At 40.9% G+C, this 26,140-nt stretch overlaps 1 long non-coding RNA gene across 1 annotated transcript in view; it reads left to right on the top strand.

The window, feature by feature from the left end:
• Window positions 1-25,780, top strand: part of LOC105602721 (uncharacterized) — a 35,937-nt gene extending 10,157 nt beyond the window's left edge. The window contains exons 2-3 of the long non-coding RNA XR_003591975.2: window positions 24,329-24,437; window positions 24,897-25,780. This is a non-coding gene — a long non-coding RNA (uncharacterized LOC105602721). The remainder of the gene's footprint in view (window positions 1-24,328; window positions 24,438-24,896) is intronic.
• Window positions 25,781-26,140: the final 360 nt, after the last annotated feature.

The following is a 26,140-nucleotide window of genomic DNA, read 5'->3' as shown; positions in this document are numbered from 1 at the left end:
AAAATAGTAAAATGAGGAACTCCAAATTCCACCCCTCCATAAGAACAACGAAAACTAGACAAAGGACTGTCAGAATCAACTTTCTTTGAACCCTCGAAATTAGCCAAAGGCCTGCAACAACCTGGCAAAAATATTTTTTCAAGGAAAATAGCTAGTTCTTAGTAAGTACTAATGGGATTCCAGTCCCATCACCCACTCCTTGTATCAGCGGTAGTTGGGAAAATAACAGCCTGCATTTCTGGTACCAGAGTGAATAAAGAGTTGTTATTAGTTATTTGTTCTGATCTGCCTGGTGGCTCCCTAGAATGGTGACTCAGAGGCATATATCTATTTTGCCTAACTCCAACTTCCCTGGTGGCTCAGTGGCAAAGAATCCATCTGCCAATGCAGTAGACACAGGCTCGATCCCTGGGTCAGAAAGATCCCCTGGAAAAGAAAATAGCAACCCATTCTAGTATTTTTGCCTGGGAAGTCCCACAGACAGAGGAGCCTGGTGGGGTACAGTCCATGGGGTCGCAAAAGATTCAGACACAACTTAGTGATTAAACAAGAACAACAGCAACTAGCCTAGTAATAAAGCTCCTTCCCAAGGGTATTTGTTGAAAATCCTTGTAGTCTGCTGTCTTAGGTTGCTGCTACCAAGGTGATCATTAACAACTGGGGCAAACAGTAGACCAAACAAAAAGCTTGTGAGGAAAATGAGTGTCCTGTAAGGACAAAATCTTGAGAAGGTCAAAGGCCAAATGCATGCATAAGATTGTATGCATGCTCAGGAAGCCCCCCAAAAAACTCTGAAACTCTCACCTCCTACTGACTTTACAGCTCTAAGGCTAGTGTTGAAAGTAGGCCACAATAAACACCTATGGGTCCTCTGCAAAGGCTGGAAGATTGTTTGGTTCCAGGTACAGGCATACCTTATTATGTTTCACTTCATTGCACTTTGCAGACATTACATTCTTTGCAAATGGAAGGTTTGTGGCAACCCTCCATCAAGCAAGTCTACCAGCACCATTTTTCCAGTAGCATTTGCTCATTTCATGTCTCTGTGTGTCGGGAAGATCCCCTGGGGAATGGAATGGCAACCCACTCCAGTACTCTTGCCTGAGAAATCCCGTGGACAGAGGAGCCTGACAGGTTACAGTTCATGGGGTCACAAAGAGTCGGACATGACTGAGCAGAAGGCACCCTGATGTCACATTTTAGTAATCTCACCATTTTTCAAACCATCTCATTATTATTACGCTTCTTATAGTGAGCTGTGACCAGTGATCTTTGATGTTACTATTTTAATTATTTTGGGGCTCCATGAACCAGGCCCATATAAGGCAGAGAACATAATCAATAAATGCTGTGTGTGTTTTGACTGTCCCATCAGCCAGCTGTTCCCTATCTTTCTCCCTTTCCTAGGGCCTCCCTTTTCCCTGAAACACAACAATTTCAAAATTAGGACAGTTAATGACCCTACGATGGCATCTAAGTTTTCAAGTGAAAGGAAGGCTTTGTCACTAAGTCATGTTTGACTTTTTGCAACCCTGTGGACTGTAGCCTGCTAGGCTCCTCTGACCATGGGATTTCCCAGTTAAGAATAAGGGATCGGGTTGCCATTCCCTTCTTCAAGGGATCGTCCCAACCCAGGATTGAACACGTGCCTTCTGCAGCTCCTGCCTTGGTAGGCAGATTCTTTACCACTGCACCACCTAGGAAGCCTCACATGTCTCTCAATTTAAATGAAAAATTAGAAATGATTAAGCTCAGTGAGGAAATCGTGCCAGGGTGAAAGCTAGGCCTCTTGAACCAGTTGCCCAAGTTGTGAATACAAAGGAAAAGTTCTTATAAGGAAATTAAAAGTGCTACTCCAGTGAATACATGAATGATAAGAAAGCAAAACAGCCTTATTGCTGATACGGAGAAAGTTTTAGTGAATCAAACCATCCACAATGTCCCCTTAAGCCAAAGCCTAATGCAGAGCACAGCCCTAACTCTTCAGCTCTATGAAGGTTAAGAGAGGCACGGAAGCCACTGAAGAAAAGTTTGAAGCTAGCCAAGATTGGTTCATAATGTTTTAAAAAAGAAGCCATCTCTATAACATAAAAGTGGAAGGTGAAGTAGCAAGGACTGTTCTAGAAGCTATAGCAAGTCATCAAGATCTAAGATGATTAATGAAAGTAGTTACACTAAATAACAGGCTTTCAATGTAGATGCTGCTGCTAAGCTGCTTCAGTCGTGTCCGACTCTGTGCAACCCCGTAGACAGCAGCCCACCAGGCTTCCCCATCCCTGGGATTCTCCAGGCAAGAACACCGGAGTGGGTGGCCATTTCCTTCTCTAATGCATGAAAGTGAAAAGTGAAAGTGAAGTCGCTCAGTCATGTCTGACTCTAGTGACCCCACAGACTGCAGCCCACCAGGCTCCTCCATCCATGGGATTTTCCAGGCAAAAGTACTGGAGTGGGGTGCCATTGCCTTCTCCCAATGTAGAAGAAAAAACCTTAAATTGGAGGAAGATGCCATCGAGGACTATCACAGCTAGAGAGAAGTCAACGTCTGCCTTCAAAACTTCAAAGGACAGGCTGACTCTTTTGCTGGGGCCAGCACTGCTGGTGACTTTAAGTTGAAGCCAATGCTCACTTACTATTCTGAAACTCCTAGGACCTTTAAGAATTATGTTAAATCTACTCTGCCTGTACTCTGTAAATGGAACAATGAAGCCTGGATGACAGCCTATCTGTTTACAACATGGTTTACTGAATATTTTAAGTCCAATGTTAAGAGCTACTGCTCAGAAAAGAGTTTCCTTTGAAAATATTCCATTCACTGACAATGAACCTGGTCATCCAAGAGTCTCTGGTATGGATTTACAATGAGATTAATGTTATTTTCTTTCTTTTTCAACAAATTCCTAAAATTATTTATTTATTCTTATAATTTATTTAAATTTATTTTTATGAGCTTCCCAGGTGGCGCAGTGGTAAAGAATCTGCTTGCCAATGCAGGAGATTCAAGAGAACTCATGTACGATCCCTGGGTAGGGAAAGTTCCCTAGAGAAGGAAATGGCAACCCACCCCAGTATTTTTGCCTGGGAAATCCCATGGACAGAAGAGCTTTCGGGCTACAGTTCATGGGGTCACAAAGAGTTGAACATGACTGAGCACCACCACCCATTATTTATTTGGCTGTGATGGTTCTTAGTTGGCACTTAGAATCTTTAGTTGTGCCATGTGGGATCTAGTACCCTGATCAGGGATCAAACCCAGGCTCCCTGCATAAGGAGCAAAACATCTTAACCACTGGGCCACCAGGGAAGATTAATGTTGATTTCAACAATGTGCTTACTAACACATTTATTCTGCTGTCCACGAATCAAGGATTAATTTTGACTTTTAAGTCTTATTTTAGAAATACATTTTGTAAGGCTATAGCTGTCATAGATACTGATTCCTCTGATTCATCTGGGCAAAGTAAATTGGAAAACTTTTGGAAGGATTCACAGTTCTAGACGCCATTAAGAACATTTGTGATTCATGGAAAGAGGTCTTAATGCCAACATTAACAGGAAGATAAAAGACGTTGATTCCAATCCTCATGGGTAACTCTGAGGGAATCAAGACCTCAGTGGAGGAAGTAACTGCAAATGTGGTAGAAACAGCAAGAGAACTAGAATTAGAAGTGGAGCCTGAAGATGTGGCTGAATACTGCAAACTCACGATAAAACTTTAATGAATGAGGAGTTGCTTCCTAAAGATGTACAAAGAAAGTTTTCTTGAGATGGAGTCTACTCCAAGTGAAAATGTTGTTTGAACAACAAACTATGAAGTTTGTTGAACAACAGGATTTAGAATAGTATATAAACTTCATTGATAAGGCAATAGCAGGGTTTGAGAAGCTCGATTCATTTTTTAAGTTCTGCTGTGGGTAAAATCCTATCAAACAGCATTACATGCTGCAAAGCAATTGTTCGTGAAAGGAAGAGTCAATCAATGTAGCAAACTTCATTGCTGTCCTATTTTAAGACTTTGCCACAGCCACCTCACCTTCAGCAACCACCTCTCCAAAAGGTCAGCAGCCACCAACAATGAGGTAAGCATATATACCTGCACCAGCGAAAATATTACAACTTCCTGAAGGCTCAGATGATGGTTAGCATTTTTTAGCAATAAAGGTTTTTAATTAAGGTATGTACATTTTTGGTTTTTTTTTAAGACATAATGCTATTGCATAATTAATAAACTACAGGGTAGTGTAAACATGACTTTTATATGTACTGGAAATCAAAAAGTCTGTGACTAGTTCTTTTGAGATATCTCCTTTATTGCAGTGATCTGGAACCAAAGCTGCAATATCTCTAAGTTGTGTATATATTGAAGGAAGCTCTGCCCAATCATTAGCTGACCACTAAGATACTATAATGGAGACTCCAGGGGCCACATAAAGCAAAGAACAGACTATAGAATTAGTCTGTTTAGAAAAGTCACTAACCAATAGCAACTACAATAAGCAGCAACAGCAAAAAATCCTCGGGAATGGAGAATTAACACAATTATTATCACCCAAAGTCTATAATTTACAGTAAGATTCATTCCTGGTGCTGCACATTCTGTAAGTTTTGACTAATGTATAATGACATGTATCTAAAATTACAGTATTGTGCAAAATGGCCCTAAAATTCCTCTGCGCTCTGCCTATCCAAACTTTCCTCCCTCTAACCCCAGGCAGTTGCTCATCTCTTTATTGCCCCTATAGTTTTGCCTTTTCTAGAAGGCCATATAGTTGAAATCATATAAGATATAGCTATTCCAGATTAGCTTTTCTCACTTAGTAATATGTGATAAAGTTTCCTCTCTGTCTTATCCTGGTTTGATAACTCCTTTTCAGTGCTAAATAATATTCCATTTTCTGGATGTACCAGTTTATTTATTTGTTTACCAACTAAAGGGCATATTGGATGCTCCCAAGTTTTGGCAATTATGAATAAAGTTGATATAAACATCCACGTGCAGGTTTTGTGTTAACATAAGTGTTTAACTTCTTTGGCTAAATATCAAAAGCATGATTGCTAGATTTTGTGGTAAAATTATGTTTAGTTTTTAAGACACCACCAAATGTTTCTAGAGTGCCTGTACTATTTTTCATTCATGCGGGTAATGTATGGGGCTTTCCAGGTGGCACTAGTGGTAAAGAACCCACCTGCCAATGCAGGAGGCATAAGAGACGTGGGTCAGGAAGATCCCCTGGAGGAAGAAATGGCAACCCACTCCAGTATGCTTGTCAGGATAATCCCGTGGATAGAGCATCCTGATGGGCCCATGGGCTTGCAAAGAGTTGGACATGATTGAAGTGACTTAGCACACAGGCAAACAATATATGAGAGTTCTTGTTGCTCCATATGCTCGATAAGTTTTATTGTTTTCAGTACTTTGAATTTTAATTATTCTAATAGATGTATAGTGATATCTTGTTGTAGTTTTCAAGTTCCCAATGAAATATGATGTTGAGCATCTTTTCATATGATTGTTTGGTAACTGTACATCTTCTTTAGTAAGGTATCTTTTCATGTCTTTGGCCCATTTATAATCGAGTTTTGTATTGTTGGGTTGTAAGAGTACTTCGTATATTTTGTATAAAAGACCTTTAACAGAGTTGCCTTTTACAAATATTTTCTCCCACTCTATGGCTTGTCTCCTCCTTCTCTTCACAGTGTCTTTTGCAGAGGAGAAGCTTTCAATTTTAATGAAGGCCAGCTTATCAGTTCTTTCATGGATTTTGCCTTAGGTGTTATATCTAAAAAGTCCTCACCATACCTAAGGTAACACAGATTTTTTCCAGTGTTATCTTCTAGGAGTTTTGCAGTTTTGTGTTTTACTGTTAGATCTGTGATGTATATACTTTAGTTAATTTCCATAAAATGTATAATGTCTGTGTCTAGATTCATATTTTTATATATCGATGTCCAGTTGTTTCAGCACCATCTGTGGAAAAATTCATCTTTACTCCATTGTGCTGTCTTTGCTTCTTTGTCAAAGACCAGTTGCTTGTATTTATACGGATCTAATTCTGAGCTCTCTCGGCTCTTCCATCAATCTACACGTCTTTCCTTTTGCCGACACCACACTATCTTGATTACTGTAGTTTATAGCAAGTTTTAAGTTCAGGTTGTGTCATCCCTCTGATTTTTTTTTCTTTTCCTTCAATATTGTGTTGGCTATTCTGGATCTTTTATCTGTGTACGTTTATTTACTTAAGTTTCTTAAATTTTATTTCATTTATTTATTTTGGCTGCACTGGGTCTTTGTTGCTGCAAGCAGGCTTTCTCTAGTTCTGGGGAGCAGGTACCACTCTCTCGCTGTGGTACACGGGCTTCTCATCATGGCGGCTTCTCTTGTTGCTGAGCACACTCTCTAGGCACATAGGCGGCCGTGCAGCATACAGGGCTTAGCAGTCCTGCAGCATGTGGAATCTTCCTGCAGCAGAGATCCCCTGCACTGGCAGGAGGATTCTTATCCACTGGACCACCATGGATGGCCTCTGTGTACATTTATAATCAATTGTTGATATCCACAAAGGAACTTCCTAAGGTTTTATTAGGATTGCATTGACTCTATAGATCAATATTGAGTCTTCCTGTCCATGTGTATAGAATATCTCTCCATGTATTTAGGTCTTTGAGTTCTTTCATCAAAGATTTGTAGTTTTTTTAGCTAGATGTTGCACATATTTTGTTAGATTTATACTTAAGTATTTCATTTTAGAGCTATGCTAATGTATGTGCTATTTTTATAAATGTTAAATTCCACTTGTTCATTATTGGTACATATATACTTCTGTATGTTAACCTTATATCCTGCAGCTTTACTACAATTGCTTATTAGTCCCAGAAAGATGTTTTTTGCTATTATTTCAGATCTTCTGTATAAACAATCATGTCATCAGTGAACAAAGAATGTTCTATTTCTTCTTCAAACTCTATAACTCCCAACTCCACTCTCTCCTCCGCTGCTGGCAACCACTGTTCTCTCTCTGCTTCTGAGTTCGACTGCTCTAAGTACCTCATGGAAGTAGAATCATACAATATTTGTTTTTGCGTGTGTGTCTTTAGCATAATGTTGTTCAGATTAATCCACGTTGTAGGATATGTCAGAATTTTCTTCCCTGTTAGGGCTGAATAATACTCTATTGTATGTATATTTCACATAGCATGTATTCATCCATTACTGGACACTTGGGTTTCTTTCATGTTTTAGCTGTTTTGAATAACGCTGCTATGAAAATGGATACAAAACATCTCTTTGAGACCTTGCTTGCGGTTCTTCTGCATACATAACCAGAAATGGAATTGCTGGGTCATATGGTAATTCTATTTTTAATTTTGTAGGGAACTACCGTATGTTTTCCACAGCAACTGTACCACTTTACTTTGTCACCAACAGCACCCAAGAGTTCCAATCTCTCCAAATCCTTCCTAGCACTTTTTAGTAACTGTTCTATCGGAGGGGAAATGGTATCTCATTTTAGTTTTAATTTGCACTTCCCTAATGATTAATGTTGTTGATCTTTTTTTAATGTGCTTATTGGCCATTTATTTATCTTTTTTGGAGAAATATCTATTCAAGTCCTTTGCTGATTATTGTATCGGATTATTTGGGGGGATTTTTTAATGAGTTTTAGGAGTTCTTTATATATTCTAAATATTAATCCCTTACCTGATATAGGAGTCCTGGGCTTGAATTCCACATCTACCACTTACTAGTAATCAAGCAGAATTTTGAAACTTGGTTTCCAGATTCCCTGAAGAAGGGAATGGCAACCCACTCCAGTATTCTTGCCTGGAGAATTTCATGGACAAAGGAGCCTGGTGGGCTGTAGTCCATAGGGTATCAAAGAGTTGGACATGACTGAGCAACTAACACTTTCCTCATCTGACAAATGGATAATATAATAAATCCCACTTTGTGTGTTCTTGTGAGATTAACAATACTCTATATGAAGCACCTGGCACACAGAAAGTGATTATTACTTTATATTATTTTAGTGTGCTTTTTTCCCTTTTGAGCTGTTTTAGTTGCATAATTTAGTGGTGTAGGGTGAGATAATTCTAGAGTGGTTTTTATCCCAGTGAAAAATAATGAGACCACTTAGTGCTGTCCCAAGGGATAGAGAGAAGGAATAGGGGATGGGATACAACTTCATGGGATGCTTTATCTAGCTTTTTGATAAAAGAAGAAGAGAAGAAAAAGACAGAAGAATCAGTTATGTTTAATTTTGGTTTAAAAGTTTCCTTCTTGGTCCAACATGTATGGTTTTAAGCCATATGTTTGAGGACACTGACAGAAGGAAGGAGTAGAGATTCCAGACTGTTCTTCGCAGCAAACGGAAATATAGTAAGAAGAATAACTTACTAGCAAGTCTTCGTCTTTCTCTATGGCATATTTGTTTTTTGTTGTTTAGTCCCTGAGCCGTGTCTGACTTTTGTGACCGTCATGGACTGCTGCTCTCCAGGCTCCTCGGTCCATGGGATTTCCCAGGCAAGAACACTAGAGTGGGTTGACATTTCCTTCTCCAATGGCATATAATAAATATATTAATATATATGAATCTGAAATATTTATTGGATGTTCAAATGTATAAAACTATCAAATTACCCTTGAGTGTGAATGTGGTATACAAATAAAATTTTAGAAAAATATTAAAAACTACAAATATATATAAACAGAGCTGTAACAGTTGTCCCTCTGAAAGAGATGATTAAAAAAACAACCTATGGGGTGGGGTGAGGTAGAAAGTGGGAAGGAGTTTCAAGAGGGAGGGGACATACACATACCTTTGGCTGATTCATGTTGATATGTGGCAGAAACCAACACAATATTGTAAAGCAATTATCTGCTAATTTAAAAAAATAATTTTTTTAAGTAAAAATTAAAAAGAAAGTATAGAGCCTTGTTTGATAACCCATCATGTCCATTTTACTCCTAAAAATAGTGAATATTTTAAAGTATAAAAAGTAATATTTATATTCCATAATGAAATTTTTGGTAAAAATGGATGAAACCAAAGAAATCAGATTATATATACATATATATATGTATACAGGATATACATGTATACCGGATTAAATGCTGTTACTTAATAATGCATTTAAGTTAACAGTGATAAATTCATTAAATATCACCATGTATAACATATTTTTATGAAAAATAATTGTATTTTCAAAAAAATTGCAAAAACAGTGGCATTGTTTTACTTTTTTTTCCCCTTATTTTTGGCCTTGCTGTGAAGCATGCAGGATCTCAGTTCCCCAACCAAAGATCAAACCCGCACCCCCTACAGTGTAATGGCAGAATTTAACCACTGGACTGCCAAGGAAGTCCCTGTTTCACATTTTCAAATCTCATTAATATCTGATATAATCAAACATTCTCATATCTTCCTATTTTATGAATGCAATATGTTGCTTTAGTAGAGTTTTATAAAGAAAACCCAGTCTGACAAAAATATGTTGCTATAAAAGTGAAGAGTAATAACATTTTTGTATATTTGAGGATATTTTTCTTTGAAACAGTATTCAACCAGGAATAGTTTCTTAAGGCTAGTTACAGCATGAAGTCTGAAAATAGATCAATGACCTTAAAAAAAAAGTCATCTGGCTAGAACCATTATCATTTCAGAAATAAGCATACTATGTAATTTGAGGTGACTAGCATAGTTATATCTGGATTACTATAATAAATATCTGTCAGAAGCAACAGTCATCATCTCAATAATCATACACATTTATTTTATTCATCAAGAACTTGCATGAATAATTCTTCTGCATCAAAAAACTTACAAATGTCACAAGAGAGGTAAGTAATGGTCTACACAGGAGAAAAGGAAAACTCTGTCAAGGAAAACTGTGAAGAAATTTTTTTCCCCATTACGTTTTTTAATTGGTATAGTTGATGAAGAAAGCCTAGTTTTGCCTTCCTTTTTAGGCTTCCCTGGTTGCTCACATGGTAAAGAATCTGCCAGCAACGCAGGAGAGCTGGGTTCAATACCTGGGTCGGGAACCGCTAGAGAAGGGAATGGCAACCCACTCTGGTATTCTTGCCTGTAGAATCCCATGGACAGAGGAGCCTGATGGACTAGAGTCCACGGGGTCACAAAGAGCTGGATGTGTGTGTACTTGCATGCGTCCGTGTAAAGTGGCTTCCATAGTGTCCGGCTCTGTGTGACTTAGGAGCCTGCCAGGCTCCTCTGTCCATGGGATTTTCCAGGCAGGAATACTGGAGTAGGTTGCCATGATGAGCAACTAACAGTTTGGTGCTTAGTCTGAGAAGGAACACAAGAAACTAATTCTTAGGATTAAAAACTGCTTTCAAAATCTCAAATGTAAGCCACAAACAAGCCTTTTTATATTTATTTTTATTTATTTACTTATTTGGCTGTGCCAGATCTTAGTTACTAACATGAGGGATCTAGTTTCCTGACCAGGATTGAACCTGGGCCCCTTGCACTGGGAACACAGAGTCTTCACCCATGGACCGCCAAGGAGGTCCCACAGACAGGCTCTTTGATAGAAACATCAAAGCTTAAAGAGAGGAGAAAGACAAGTGTGTATTCTATAAAGTATTTCCAAAAATTCAGCGATGATAAACACACCATTTGTATACTTGAAAATACAGTTTTCATGTTTTGAATATTTATCCTGAGAAAAGTATTGACTATTTTGTTCTAAGATTCAGAAATAAAATTTACACATATATATTATGTATCCAGGACTATGGATATATTATGTACATCAGGAATTCTCCATCTGATTAACATTCTGGACTGTATAAACAATGTCAAACAATGAGAAACCAAACATGACCACAGTTCAGTTCAGTTCAGTCGCTCAGTCGTGTCTGACTCTTTGCGACCCCATGAATCGCAGCACACCAGGCCTCCCTGTCCATCACCAACTCCTGGAGTTCACTAAGATTCACGTCCATCGAGTCAGTGGTGTCATCCCACCATCTCATCCTCTGTCATCCCCTTTTCCTGCCCCCAATCCCTCCCAGCATCAGAGTCTTTTCCAATGAGTCAACTCTTTGCATGAGGTGGGCAAAGTACTGGAGTTTCAGCTTTAGCATCATTCCTTCCAGAGAAATCCCAGGGTTGATCTCCTTCAGAATGGACTGTTTGGATCTCCTTGCAGTCCAAGGGACTCTCAAGAGTCTTCTCCAACACCACAGTTCAAAAGCATCAATTCTTCAGCGCTCAGCCTTCTTCACAGTCCAACTCTCACAGCCATACATGACCACTGGGAAAACCATAGCCTTGACTAGACGGACCCTAGTCGGCAAAGTAATGTCTCTGCTTTTCAATATGCTGTCTAGGTTGGTCATAACTTTTCTTCCAAGGAGTAAGCGTCTTTTAATTTCATGGCTGCAGTCACCATCTGCAGTGATTTTGGAGCCCCCCAAAATAAAATCTGACACTGTTTCCACTGTTTCTCCATCTATTTCCCATGGAGTGATGGGACCAGATGCCATGATCTTCGTTTTCTGAATGTTGAGCTTTAAGCCAACTTTTTCACTCTCCTCTTTCACTTTCATCAAGAGGCTTTTTAGTTCCTCTTCACTTTCTGCCATAAGGGTGGTGTCATCTGCATATCTGAGGTGATTGATATTTCTCCCGGCAATCTTGATTCCAGCTTGTGTTTCTTCCAGTCCAGCGTTTCTCATGATGTACTCTGCATAGAAGTTAAATAAGCAGGGTGACAACCTACAGCCTTGACGGACTCCTTTTCCTATTTGGAACCAGTCTGTTGTTCCATGTCCAGTTCTAATTGTTGCTTCCTGACCTGCATGCAGATTTCTTAAGAGGCAGGTCAGGTGGTCTGGTATGCCCATCTCTCTCAGAATTTTCCACAGTTTAGTGTGATCCACATAGTCAAAGGCTTTGACATAGTCAATAAAGCAGAAATAGATGTATTTTCTGGAACTCTCTTGCTTTTTGCATGATCCAGCGGATGTTTGCAATTTGATCTCTGGTTCCTCTGCCTTTTCTAAAACCAGCTTGAACATCAGGAAGTTCATGGTTCACGTATTGCTGAAGCCTGGCTTGGAGAATTTTGAGCATTACTTTGCTAGCATGTGAGATGAGTGCAATTGTGCGGTAGTTTGAGCATTCTTTGGCATTGCCTTTCTTTGGAATTGGAATGAAAACTGACCTTTTCCAGTCCTGTGGCCACTGCTGAGTTTTCCAAATTTGCTGGCATGTTGAGTGCGGCACTTTCACAGCATCATCTTTCAGAATTTGAAATAGCTCAACTGGAATGCCATCACCTCCACTAGCTTTGTTCATAGTGATGCTTTCTAAGGCCCACTTGACTTCACATTCCAGGATGTCTGCCTCTAGGTGAGTGATCACACCATCATGATCATCTGGGTCGTGAAGATCTTTTCTGTACAGTTCTTCTGTGTATTCTTGCCACCTCTTCTTAATATCTTCTGCTTCTGTTAGGTCCAGACCATTTCTGTCCTTTATCGAGCCCATCTTTGCATGAAATGTTCCCTTGGTATCTCTAATTTTCTTGAAGAGATCTCTAGTCTTTCCCATTCTGTTGTTTTCCTCTATTTCTTTGCATTGATCGCTGAAGAAGGCTTTCTTATCTCTTCTTGCTATTCTTTGGAAATCTGCATTCAGATACTTATATCTTTCCTTTTCTCCTTTGCTTTTCGCTTTTCTTTTCACAGCTATTTGTAAGGCCTCCCCAGACAGCCATTTTGCTTTTTTGCATTTCTTTTCCATGGGGATGGTCTTGATCCCTGTCTCCTGTACAATGTCATGAACCTCATTCCATAGTTCATCAGGCACTCTATCTATCAGATCTAGGCCCTTAAATCTATTTCTCACTTCCATTGTATAATCCTAAGGGATTTGATTTAGGTCATACTTGAATGGTCTAGCAGTTTTCCCTACTTTCTTCAATTTCAGTCTGAATTTGGTAATAAGGATTTCATAATCTGAGCCACAGTCAGCTCCTGGTCTTGTTTTTGTTGACTGTATAGAGCGTCTCCATCTTTGGCTGCAAAGAATATAATCAATCTGATTTCGGTGTTGACCATCTGGTGATGTCCGTGTGTAGAGTCTTCTCTTGTGTTGTTGGAAGAGGGTGTTTGCTATGACCAGTGCATTTTCTTGGCAAAACTCTATTAGTCTTTGCCCTGCTTCATTCTGCATTCCAGGGCCAAATTTGCCTGTTCCTCCAGGTGTTTCTTGACTTCCTACTTTTGCATTCAAGTCCCCTATGGTGAAAAGGACATCTTTTTTGGGTGTTAGTTCTAAAAGGTCTTGTAGCTCTTCATAGAACCGTTCAACTTCAGCTTCTTCAGCATTACTGGTTGGGGCATAGACTTGGATTACCGTGATATTGAATGGTTTGCCTTGGAAACGAACAGAGATCATTTTGTCGTTTTTGAGACTGCATCCAAGTACTGCATTTCAGACTTTTGTTGACCATGATGGCTACTCCATTTCTTCTGAGGGATTCCTGCCTGCAGTAGTAGATATAATGGTCATCTGAGTTAAATTAACCCATCCAGTCCATTTTAGTTCGCTGATTCCTAGAATGTCGACGTTCACTCTTGCCATCTGTTTGACCACTTCCGATTTGCCTTGATTCATGGACCTGACATTCCTATGCAATATTGCTCTTTACAGCATCGGACCTTGCTTCTATCACCAGTCACATCCACAGCTGGGTATTGTTTTTGCTTTGGCTAAAAAGAGCACTGAGAAGGAACACTGGAAGAATTAATCACCTATGTCTGTGTTTTCTGCTCAATGCTTTTGATAAGTTCAGTGGACAAATGTAAAAAGAACAATGACTTTTTTGTTTCCAGATAGCCAGGCCCCTCTCACTGGCTCACCACAATTATACAAGTTGTTGTTCAGTCACTAAGCTGTGTCTGACTCTGGACTGAAGCACGCCAGGCTTCCCTGTCCTTCACTATCTCCAGGAGTTTGCTTAGGTTCATTCCTGTTGAGTTGGTGATGCTGTCCAGCCATCTCATCCTCTGTTGCACCCTTCTCCCCCTGCCCTCAATCAGCATCAGGGTCTTTTCAAATGAGTCGGCACTTTGCATCATGTAGCCAGTGTACTGGAGCTTCAGCATGAGTCCTCCCAATGAATATTCAGGGTTGATTTTCTTTAGGATTGACTGGTCTGATCTCCTTACAGTCCAAGAGACTCTCAAGAGTCTTCTCCAGCACCACAATTCAGAAGCATCTAATTCTTCCGTGCTCAGCCTTCTTCATGGTCCACACTCACATCTGTACATGACTACTGGAAAATACATGACAGTGAAAGTGGTAGTCACTCAGTCGTGTCTGACTCTTTGCTGTCCCGGGGACTGTAGCCCACCAGGCTCCTCTGTCCAGGGCATTCTCCAGGCAAGAATGCTGGAGTGGGTAACCATTCCCTTCTTTGGGGGACCCTCCCCACCCAGGGATCAACCCCGGGTCTCCTGTACTGCAGGTGGATTCTTTACCATCTAAGTCACCAGGGAAGCCCAGAAAAGTCATAGCTTTGACTATACAGACCTTTGTTGGCAAGATGACGTCTGCTTTTTAATACGCTGTCTAGGTTTGTCATAGCTTTCCTTCCAAGGAGCAAATGTCTTATAATTTCATGGCTGTAGTCACAATCTACAGTGATTTTGGAGTCCAAGAAAATAAAATCTGCCTCCGTTTCCACTTTTTCCCCTTCTATTTGCCATGAAGTGATGGGACTGGATGCCATGATCTTAGTTTTTGAATGTTGAGCTTTAAGCCAGCTTTTTCACCCTCCTCTTTCACCCTCATCAAGAGGCTCTTTAGTTCCTCTTTACTTTCTGCCATTAGAGTGGTATCATCTGCATATTTGAGCTTGTTGATATTTCTGCCAGCAGTCTTGATTCCAGCTTGTGCTTCATCCAGTACTACATTCTAAATATTTGAAGAAAGTCTGCAGTTGATGCTTTACTCCTCTCCGGTCTCTATGTCACTCAGGATTGTTTCTTAATATACTATGTTCCAAAAAAAAAATTCAGGTAAGCGCAAGCTTACTAAATTTCACTTAACCAAATACATTTTAAAATAGAGGAAACACTTCACTTCTCACAACACAAACCTTAGTATCTATATTCACTAAAAATTTTATAATTACCAAACATGAGAACTGGGGATGTGTTTGTTTATTTGGCTGAGAACTACTAAGTTTATTTTCTGAAAGAAAACCAGGCCTGAAGTATCAAGTTACTGGAACATTTGAAACATGTTGAAAAGTTCTTTTCATACTGTTACATTAAAATTTCATGTCTGTCTCACAACTTTAATGGATCTTTAACATATGCATGATTTTGTAGCATCATGCATTGGTCATTTGGAAGACAGTTCACTGAGCTATATAGATCTTCCAAATGTTGGCACACTTCATTACACAACATTGAAAAATCACATTTGCTAATATTGCCACCAATCTCATCAGAATTTTTGTGTTTTGGGAAGCTATCAAACTACAGATTTTTTCAAAATTCTATTTTTTGCTTGCAAGTTTGAATTTTATCATTGGCAACAAATACTGCCAGTTATTTTCCTGGAGGTATCAGAATTACTTGGCTCATTTCCAAAAAAAGTCTGCCCGTTTTCAAGTCTAGGAAACCATAGTTCATCTTTCAGCTGTTCTTTCAAGGAAAGATGAGATTTCATTTAAAAAATTGACTAGTTTAGCATACAATTTCAAATAATCACATATGATTTCCTCAAGACAACCATTGTATATAAAAGTTAATAATTTGTGAAGTGAAGTGAAGTTGCTCAGTCGTGTCTGACTCTTTGCAACCCCATGGACTGTAGCCCAACCAGGCTTCTAGGCCCATGGGATTTTCTAGGCAAGAGTACTGGAATGGGTTGCCATTTTCTTCTCCAGGGGATCTTCCCGACTCAGGGATTGAACCCATGTCTCCCGCATTGTAGGCAGACGCTTTACCATCTGAGCTACCAGGGAAGCTCAATAATATAATATTATATATTATTAATAATAGAAATAATAAATTGTATTGTTCTGTAAATGACTGCTTAAAGGAAACTGGCTTTTCTTTTTTCTTTCAAGCGTGCAGTGTGGAGAATACAGTAACTTCTAGCAATTGGCACCACAACCTTGATTCATGCTAAGGCACTTAATTTAACCCACCATTTTTTTGGTACCATCAGTGCAAATGTGAACACACCGAAAAAGTCAAATAATGCTTTAGTATTATTAATAAAATGTTTTGACCTTTTGGATACTCTGAGATATTTTTCAGGGGCCACACATTGAGAACTGATAATCTAGAATGTGAGCTCTGTGAGAACATTGAGTTTATTTTGTTTACTGTTATGTTTTCAACACTGTTGTATCTAGAATAACGCCTGACACACAATAGATGATTATAAATCTTTCCTTAATGTATTAATAAAGCAAGGAAAAATGAGAGATTGATCCTTTGTGAAAAACAGAATAACAAAATATATGTGTATATATTTTACTGTATATAGCTCAATAATTAACCAACACTTGCCACAATGACATGGTAATCTAGTTTCATTATTGCCATCTCCTCTGAAGAGTCCACTTACTTCTAAATTATGAACAAAAGAGGCTAAAGGACTTTTGTCAAGAAAGAAATGTAAAGTGTGTCCGAATTGCAGAACAAATGCTGTCCTTTTTCTGTAGAGGCACAGAGCTGACATGCCGTTAGAGACCATTTAGCCTCAAGCTTTCATTTTCACAAATGAGAAAACTAAGCTGTGGGGTTAAAAGACTGGCCCAAAATCATGCTTAGCGACGAGACTAAAATACAGGCTGTTTCACATTTTCTCTTGCACATAGCAGTAATAGGAGTGGGGATGAGAAGCAAGAGAAGAACTTTGGTAAATTTTACATGTAGGAGACTGGTCCAGCAAGCTCAGAGACAAAAACTCAAAGCACTACACTGGTGGAAGAGGAATGGGAAATTAAAGGGTGAGATAGCTAACTGTACCTCCCATCCAGCATCTTGCTTCTCCCCCAAACAGCTCAGGTCCGAGAGATGCAAGGACTACCTGAGGACTGTGGGCAAGAAAGGAGTCAGGCTCTCAGAGGTGAGCAAAGAGGGCCCTGGAGCCTTCCTGTAGGGTAAGAGAGACGGGGCCAGAGGCTGGAAAAGCCCCCAAAGAATGTCTTTGGCATTTTTCAGCAGGGAACTATTGGTATTTTGCATGGCATTGTCCTGCGATTGCAGGATATTTACCGTCCTTACCCTCACCCACCAAATCCCTAAGTCACTGTGACCACTAAAAATGTCCTGCACGTTTCCAAATGCCCACTAGGGGGTTCCTATCACTCCTGATTACCTGTTCCCCCTTTACTTAATCAATAGCAGTCATCACTCTAGAATGAGTGCTCATAGCCCAGGATGAAGAGAACAACTAAATTTCCAAATAGGATTTTAACATCAAAGCTGAAATAGTAGGCTTTTCTTATAGGGCAGGTTTCTTGAAAGAGGAAACATGTGTTCTTGAGTTCTACATGAATAAACACTTGAGAGGACTCAGGACATTTACATCATAAACCAAAGAGGAAGTATGAAGTTGGCTATGGAAAGGAAACAAAAAGAAGAAAATCTGAGGGCAGGTGACTAGAATTTAGAATCTGATAGGGACTTCCCTGGTGGCTCAGATGGTGAAGAATCTGCCTGCAAGGCAGGAGTCCCAGGTACAATCCCTGGGTCAGGAAGATCCCCTGGAGAAGGAAATGTCAACCCAGCATTCTTGCCTGAAGAATCCCCATGGACAGAGGAGCCTGATGGGCTACAGTCCATGGGGGCACAACTGAAGTGACTAACACTTATACTTTGGTGCCTAAGAAAAGACTGTACCCTCTGTCCACTCTCCTCAGTCAACTGAGAAGATGAGAAATCCCCTGCAGGAATACAGAGGGTAGAGAGGATCCTCAGCTTGCTTCTAGCAGACCTCCGTGGATGACTAAGACATTTCCCAGCACCCTGCAGGACAGTGAGCATCCAGCAGTTTTCTGAGCTCCCCAAAGCACCCAGGAGTGGCTGAGAGAGGGATGGCAGAACGGGAGGGGCCCTGTACTCAGGGCAAACTTGGCAGAGGTGTATGGAGACATGAGGCAGCAAAGCACAGGAGCTGGCGACCAGACCAGGGAATCACCCAGCTCAGCAGATCCTGGATCAGGGGCCTCTGAGGTCGGAACAACATGTAAACCCCTGGAAAAGAGAAGGAAAATGGAGAGGGGGAGAAACCCTGGATTGACTGAGTTTAATCTGTAAATTGCAAAGTTCACACAAAAGGTTAAGTTTAGGTTTTTAAGTGGAAAGGGGACTCAGCAACTAAGTGCAGTAATAAGGACAGAGTCCAAGAAATTCTCTCTCTCTATTTTCTTTGCCAGTGTGGCATGCAGGGTCTTAATTCCCCAGTCAGGAATGGAACCCATACCCCCTGCAGTTGAAGAGCAGAGCCCTAACCGCTGACATGCCAGTGAAGCGCCCCCCTGCCCCCAAGAAATTTATTTTCAGTACATTAGTGAATATTCCAGAGACTAGCAAGGAGAGATAAGAAGGCCTTCTTAAATGAACAATGCAAAGATATTGAAGAAAACAATAGAATAAGAATAGTTATCTCTTCAAGAAAACTGGAGATATCAAGGGAATATTTCATGCAAAGATGGGCACAATAAAGGACAGAAATGGCAAGGGCCTAACAGAAGCAAAAGAGATTAAGAAGAGGTGGCAAGAATACACCAAAGAACTGTACAAAAATGTCTTAATGACCTGGATAACCACAATGATGTGGTCACTCACCTAGAGCCGGACATCCTGGGGTGTGAAGTCAAGTTGGCCTTAGGAATCATTCAGTTCAGCTCAGTTCAGTCGCTCAGTTGTGTCCGACTCTTTGCGACCCCATGAATCACAGCACACCAGGCCTCCCTGTCCATCACCAACTCCCAGAGTTCACCCAGATTCACATCCATCGAGTCAGTGATGCCATCCAGCCATCTCATCCTCGGTCGTCCCCTTCTTCTCCTGCCCCCAATCCCTCTCAGCGTCAGAGTCTTTTCCAATGAGTCAACTCTTTGCATGAGGTGGCCAAAGTACTGGAGTTTCAGCTTTAGCATCATTCCTTCCAAAGAAATCCCAGGGTTGATCTCCTTCAGAATGGACTGGTTGGATCTCTTTGCAGTCCAAGGGACTCTCACGAGTCTTCTCCAACACCACAGTTCAAAAGCATCAATTCTTCGGCGCTCAGCCTTCTACTATGATCAAAGCTAGTGAAGGTGATGGAATTCCAGCTGAGTTATTTAAAATCCTAAAAGATGCTGCTGCTATAGTGCTCCTTGGAAGGAAAGCTATGACAAACCTAGACACTGTATTAAAAGTAGAAACATCACTTTGCTGACAAAGGTCCATATAGTCAAAGCTATGGTTTTTCCAGTAGTCCTGTACAGATGTGAGAGTTGGATCATAAAAAAGGCTGAGCACTGAAGAATTAATGCTTTAGAATTGTGGTGCTGGAGAAGACTCTTGAGAGTCCCTTGGACTGTACAGAGCACAAACCAGTCAATCCTAAAGGAAGTCAGTCCTGGGTTTTCACTGAAAGGACTGATGCTGAAGGTGAAGCTCCAATATTTTGGCCACCTGATTCGAAGAGCGTACTTATTGGAAAAGGGGATGCTGGGAAAGATTGAAGGCAAAAGGAGAAGGGAGTGGCAGAGGATGAGATGGTTAGATAGCATCACTGATTCTATCCATTCATGTCCATGCATCAGTGAACATGAATTTGAGCAAAGTCCAGGAGATAGTGGAGGACAGAGGAGCCTAGGGTGCTGCAGTCCATGGGATGGCAAAGCATCAGATACAACTTAGCAACTTGACAACAGTAAGCCTTTTTAATTTCAGGATGTATCTAGGGGCCAAATAAGAGTTATTCAGTTTGTTTAGGGTTGATTATTTGTGTGGCTTTGATGACTGTATATTGGCAGATGGGTGCTCCTTTTACTCCTCTGTGACTGTAAATATCACTGAAGTAGCCCCTACCTACACAGAGGGTGCAGATCTGTTAATTTTGCCATAATTGATGGATGAGAGACTTGAGCTGGAATTCGTTCATTTTGTAATCAGTGAAATATTGATTCTCTATTTTGTGCAAAGCTTAATTTTAAAATTAAGCGTTGGGACTTCCCTGGCAGTCCAGCGGCTAAGACTCTGAGCTTCCAGTGTCTAGGTTCAGTCCCTGGGCAGGGAATTAGATCCCACACGCCACAGCTCAAATGTCAGAACAAAATACTTGGCACAGGCAAAAAGTAAATACCGTTCACATTTTAAAAGCAAATAAAATTAACTGTCATGAAGAAAACAAGCAACTTAGACTTTAGGATAGTTTTCTTGTAACACCCTCCAAAGCATTATAATTCCTAATTGAGAACCATAGTAAATTCAGGGAGAGAAATTCCACCTTAGATCTGACTAAATATCTAGGAGCAAATTGGAGAAGGCAATGGCACCCCACTCCAGTACTCTTGCCTGGAGAATCCCATGGACGGAGGAGCCTGGTGGGCTGCAGTCCATTGGGTCGCTAAGAGTCAGACACGACTGAGCGACTTCACTTTCACTTTTCACTTTCATGCATTGGAGAAGGAAATGGCAGCCCACTCCACTATTCTTGCCTGGAGAATCCCAGGGACGGGGGAGCCTGGTGGGCTGCCGTCTGTGGAGTCGCACAGAGTCAGACACGACTGAAGCGACTTAGCAGCAGCAGCAGCAGCAGCAGCAGCTAGGAGCAAATGATTTTCTCTTTGTTCACACTCTTAGAGAGGTTTTTTTTATTGATGTCATTACCATTTTTATTTTTTTATTTGCTAGATACACTCAGGTAGCTCAGCATTAAGAAATCTGCCTGCAATGCAGCAAATGGGGGTTCAGTCCCAGGGTCGGGAAGATCCCCTGGAGAAGGCAATAGCAACCCACTCCAGCATTCTTGCCTGGGAAATCCCATGCACAGAGGACCCTGGTGGGCGACAGTCCATGGGGTTGCTAAGAGTCGGCCATGACTGAGTGACTAAACAACAGCAAAAGCAACAAATGTGCTACACAGACTCAACCCGCCCATGCAGATGAGCAAAACAGGCACCCTTAGCCTACTGCACACATTCACTCCAGCTAAGCCTGGAGCGGATTTCCTTGTTTTGATACAGGTAGAAGCTCATATTCTACATTAGGTAATTTCTACCTCTCTCTCTTTCTCTCCAGAGAACAAGAGAATTTTAGTTTGTTCTCAAAGAATGCCAGATGAAAAAAAAAATAAAAAGAAGAAGAAAGCCTTAAGCTCATAAGCACAGAATCAGATCTTCCTGCCTTTCATGCAGATGGTTGTTTGGTAAATTTCTGCTCTATGTTCCAAAAGAACAAAGTGGCAATGTTCTCACACAATTCTAGTTTTGCAACAAAGTCTGGTGAAATGTCATGTTCTCAGTATTCAATATGTGGGTTTTTAAGGGCAGTCTCCTTGCCTTAATGTCGAAACCAAGTGTTAAAACAAAGGAATGTGCTGAAGCCAGCCTATTTTATTGCATACCTGACACCTTTTGTGGTTGACCTTATTACTTAATTCGCGAAAAAAATTGCAAGCTTGGCTTTCGGGTCATTTCTGATCGCCTTGTGGTTTCTTCTGCTACTTAGGAACTTCGTATTCTGCTTTTCACTTGTTTGTTTTCCTTTTCAGTGAAAATGTGTTGGTAATTTGAATGGTACCTATGCTTCAGTTATGTAAAGAAGAAAGAGAGATGACTTCTTAAGCTTCTGAATGGTATCAATGTGTTCTTGGGTGAAGATCTCTGAGACTGAATAGAAAAGAAATGCAGTGATGAATGTAGAATTTGTTTTCCTTTGATTACTTCATTCCATAACTAACAAGACATATGAAACGTAAAATTCTAAGAACTAACTTTTAAGCTCAACGTTTAAAAGTCAAACTGTAAATTAGAAACGGGATATTAGTCACCGAGCTTGCCAAGCATCTTACTTCCTGCACTTGTAACTAGTTTTTTCAAACAGGTTAAAAACTGATAAGAAGCTTAGGAAACTCTTATCAGTCATTGCAAAAAAAAAAAAAAAAAAAAATTTAACCTGTTCTAATCTGGCAAGCCTTAAAAGGCCTAAATTCCTTGAAGTATTAGGGGATTTATTTTTGTTTTTTCCTACTTGCTAAGTATGCAGTATAAGAATCATTTTTGTTACCATAAATTCAGATTTGAATATCTTCTTATTTATGTGATATACTGTATGAATGCATCTAGAGGCTATAAACGGAGAAGGCAATGGCACCCCACTCCAGTACTCTTGCCTGGAAAATCCCATGGATGGAGGAGCCTGGTAGACTGCAGACCATGGGGACGCTAAGAGTCGGACAGGACTGAGTGACTTCACTTTCACTTTTCACTTTCATGCATTGGAGAAGGAAATGGCAACCCACTCCAGTGTTCTTGCCTGGAGAATCCCAGGGACGGAGGAGCCTGGTGGGCTGCCGTCTATGGGGTCGCACAGAGTTGGACACGACTGAAGCGATTTAGCAGCAGCAGAGGCTATAAAAGAGATGGTTGCTTAAGCTGATACAGTAGAATGTGCAGGAAGTGCTGATTAGAATTTGCACATTTGCTCTGAGTTTGTGAATTCCAAGCAGGTTTGCTAACAGGAAGTAGCAGCCCTTCCACGGCTGTGTAGCTCTAGATCACGGCCACCACCTGTGTCTGTTTGCCATGGATGACGCCCATTGATATTTTGGTGCATATCCTTAGTGTCTTTTTCTCTCTTTTCATAGACATTTTTTAATTTGCAAAGTCAATCTCAGACTGTACTGTTAGTTCATAATTGTTTTTCATTAATAGTGTGTTACTAATTAAAAAAATATATATATATATGGTCAGGGATTTCCTGGTGGTCCTGAGGTTAAGAGTCCACCTTGAAATGTAAGCGACGGAGGTTTGATCCCTGGTCCCACCTGCTGTGGAGCAACTAATTGAGATCACACCTTGACTACTGAGCTCGGGTTCCACGACGAAAGACCCTGCAGTGGAAGATCCCACATGACGCAGCGGAGACCCCACGTGCCTCAACTACAACCCGGCACAGCCAGATACATAATAGGCAGATAAATTTAAAATTTAAAAGACAAGGTTAGCCATGCCAGCTAACACATCATTTGCTATAATAAATCTGTATGCAGGTCAGGAAGCAACAGTTGCAACAGTTAGAACTGGACATGGAACAACAGACTGGTTCCAAATAGGAAAAGGAGTCCGTCAAGGCTGTAGGTTGTCACCCTGCTTATTTAACTTCTATGCAGAGTACATCATGAGAAACGCTGGGCTGGAAGAAACACAAGCTGGAATCAAGATTGGCAGGAGAAATATCAATAACCTCAAATATGCAGATGACACCACCTTTATAGCAGAAAGTGAAGAGGAACTAAAAAGCCTCTTGATGAAAGTGAAAGAGGAGAGTGAAAAAGTTGGCCTAAAGCTCAACATTTAGAAAACGAAGATCATGGCATCTGGTTCCATCACTTCATGGGAAATAGATGGGGAAACAGTGGAAACAGTGTCAGACTTTACTTTTTTCGGCTCCAAAATCACTGCGGATGGTGATTGTAGCAATGATATTAAAAGACACTTACTCCTTGGAAGAAAAGTTACAACCAACCTAGATAGCATATTGAAAAGCAGAAACATTACTTTGCCGACTAAGGTCTGTCTAGTCAAGGCTGTGGTTTTTCCAGTGGTCATGTATGGATGTGAGAGTTGGACTGTGAAGAAGGCTGAGTGCCGAAGAATTGATGCTTTTGAACTGTGGTGTTGGAGAAGACTCTTGAGAGTCCCTTGGACTGCAAGGAGATCCAACCAGTCCATTCTAAAGGAGATCAACCCTGGGATTTCTTTGGAGGAACTGATGCTAAAACTGAAACTCCAGTACTTTGGCCACCTCATGCAAAGAGTTGACTCATTGGAGAAGACTCTGATGCTGGGAGGGATTGGGGGCAGGAAGAGAAGGGGACGACAGAGGATGAGATGGCTGGATGGCATCACAGACTCGATGGACGTGAGTGTGAGTGAACTCTGGGAGTTGGTGATGGACAGGGAGGCCTGGCGTGCTGTGATTCATGGGGTTGCAAAGAGTCGGACATGACTGAGCGACTGAACTGAACTGAACTGAAATGATTAGGCTTCACTTGACCCTTGACTAACACTGATTTGAATGGTTCAGGTTCACCTATATGCAGAATTTTTAAAACAGGAAGGACCACAGTACTACCTGATCCACTGTTGGTTGACTCTGAGAATACCGAACTATGGAGATAGAGGAGCCGTGGATGTGGAGGAACCACGCGAGAGGGGGGTCAACAGTAAGTTTTATTCGGATTTTCTACTGCAAGGAGGGTCAGCAACCCTAACCCCATAATTAGTCAAGGTCAACTGTACTTCCCTATTGTTAGCCACTTAAGCTATTTCCAATTTTTACCTAGTGTAAATATTGTTGTGACTAGCATTCTTGAACATATATCTTTGGGCATATCCTATTATTTCCTGCAGACAAATTACTAACAGTAATATTGTTGGGTCAAAAGGCAAATAGTTTTAAATAATCACATGTAATATTACCACCCTAGATAACCCCTGGCAACAATTTGATGCATATTTATACAGTCTTTTAAAAAATGAATTATGTGCAGGAATACATATGTAGTTTCTGAAAAGTTGTTATTGTGTTCTGTATGGGAGGGGACCTACTGAAGAATTTTAAGCAGGGGAAAGATACAACTTGATTTTTTTTTTTTCTTTCGGCCACTCCATGTGGCTTGCAGAATCTTAATTCTCCGACCCTGGATTGAACCCCAGCCCTGGCAGTGAAAGCGCTGAGACCTAGCCACTGGACCACCAGGGAATTCCTGGTTTTCTCTTCAGAAGGAGCAATCTGGCTGACCTGTTGAAGACCGACCATCAGCAAGCCAAAGCAGAGGCAGAACCCAGGTGGAGTCTGTGGCAGTGACCCCGGAGAGAGGCCGCAGTGGCTTGCAGCAGGGGGCAGCGCTGGGGGAGTGAACGGTGGTCAGATTCTGGATCTCTCTGCAGGAACACAGACGGAACGTGGAGGGCGAGAGAAAGAAAGCAGTGCAGGTTAACTCCACGTTCCGGTGGTCTGAACACCTGGGAGGATGGTGTAGATGTCGAGTGACCGGGGAAAGGTGTGGGGAGTCCATCTGGAGAGAGTGAGTTTGAGATGTCTAGTACATAGCCAGGTGGAGAGGTCCAGTAGGCTGTTGAGTATGAATCTGCAGTTCCAGGGTGAGCAGGTGCTGAAAATGTATATTGGGAATCATTGGCACATAAATGGTATTAAAAGCCAGGAGAGTGGGTGAAGATGACCAAGGGAGTGAGTACAAACCAAGAGAAGAGGAAGTACAGACCGGTGAAGGGGAGCGGGGCAGCATGGGAGCCCTTCTTCTGCACCGGGCACTTTTCTCCATGTTTTGCAGAGATTACAGGGTGACTCGTTTAATCTCAAAAAAAATCTCAGCGAAGGGATATGATTATTATCCCCATTTTACAGAAGAGGAATCTTGAGGTCCCGAAAGATTGAGTCAGTAAATCAATAACTATTTCCTATTATGAACTGATGAAATAAGTTTTAACTACCTTTTTAAATATTGCAAACATTTTGAAATAAATCATGTGAACTTTTTCTGCACAGGCTGTGTTCATCATGTCTTAAAAATCTTAGCAATTATACATTCCAGTTATACTTTAAAGAATCAGCATGACTAATCTGTTCAAAGGTGCTTTTCTTTCCATTCTTTCCAGCTGACAACACATTCTAGAGTGGAATATTGAGAGATCGAAAGGAGAGAAAAAAAAAAGCTTCTGTTCAAAGAGGAGAATCATTTTTCGTGTCCAACATTTCTTTCTCTTTTTGTTTTGTTATTAATTTTTGGCTGCACCTTCTAGCATACAGGATCCTAGTTCTCCCACCAGGCATCAAAGCCACGCCTCCTGCAGTGGAGGAGAGTCCCAACCACTGGACCACCAGCGAAGTCCCAGTGTTCAGTAT

This window comes from Ovis aries, chromosome 17, assembly GCF_016772045.2.
Source record: "Ovis aries strain OAR_USU_Benz2616 breed Rambouillet chromosome 17, ARS-UI_Ramb_v3.0, whole genome shotgun sequence".
Taxonomy (NCBI): Eukaryota; Metazoa; Chordata; class Mammalia; order Artiodactyla; family Bovidae; genus Ovis; species Ovis aries.
Note: the sequence above shows the minus strand (reverse complement) of the source record. Positions and strands in the feature narration are given on the sequence as shown.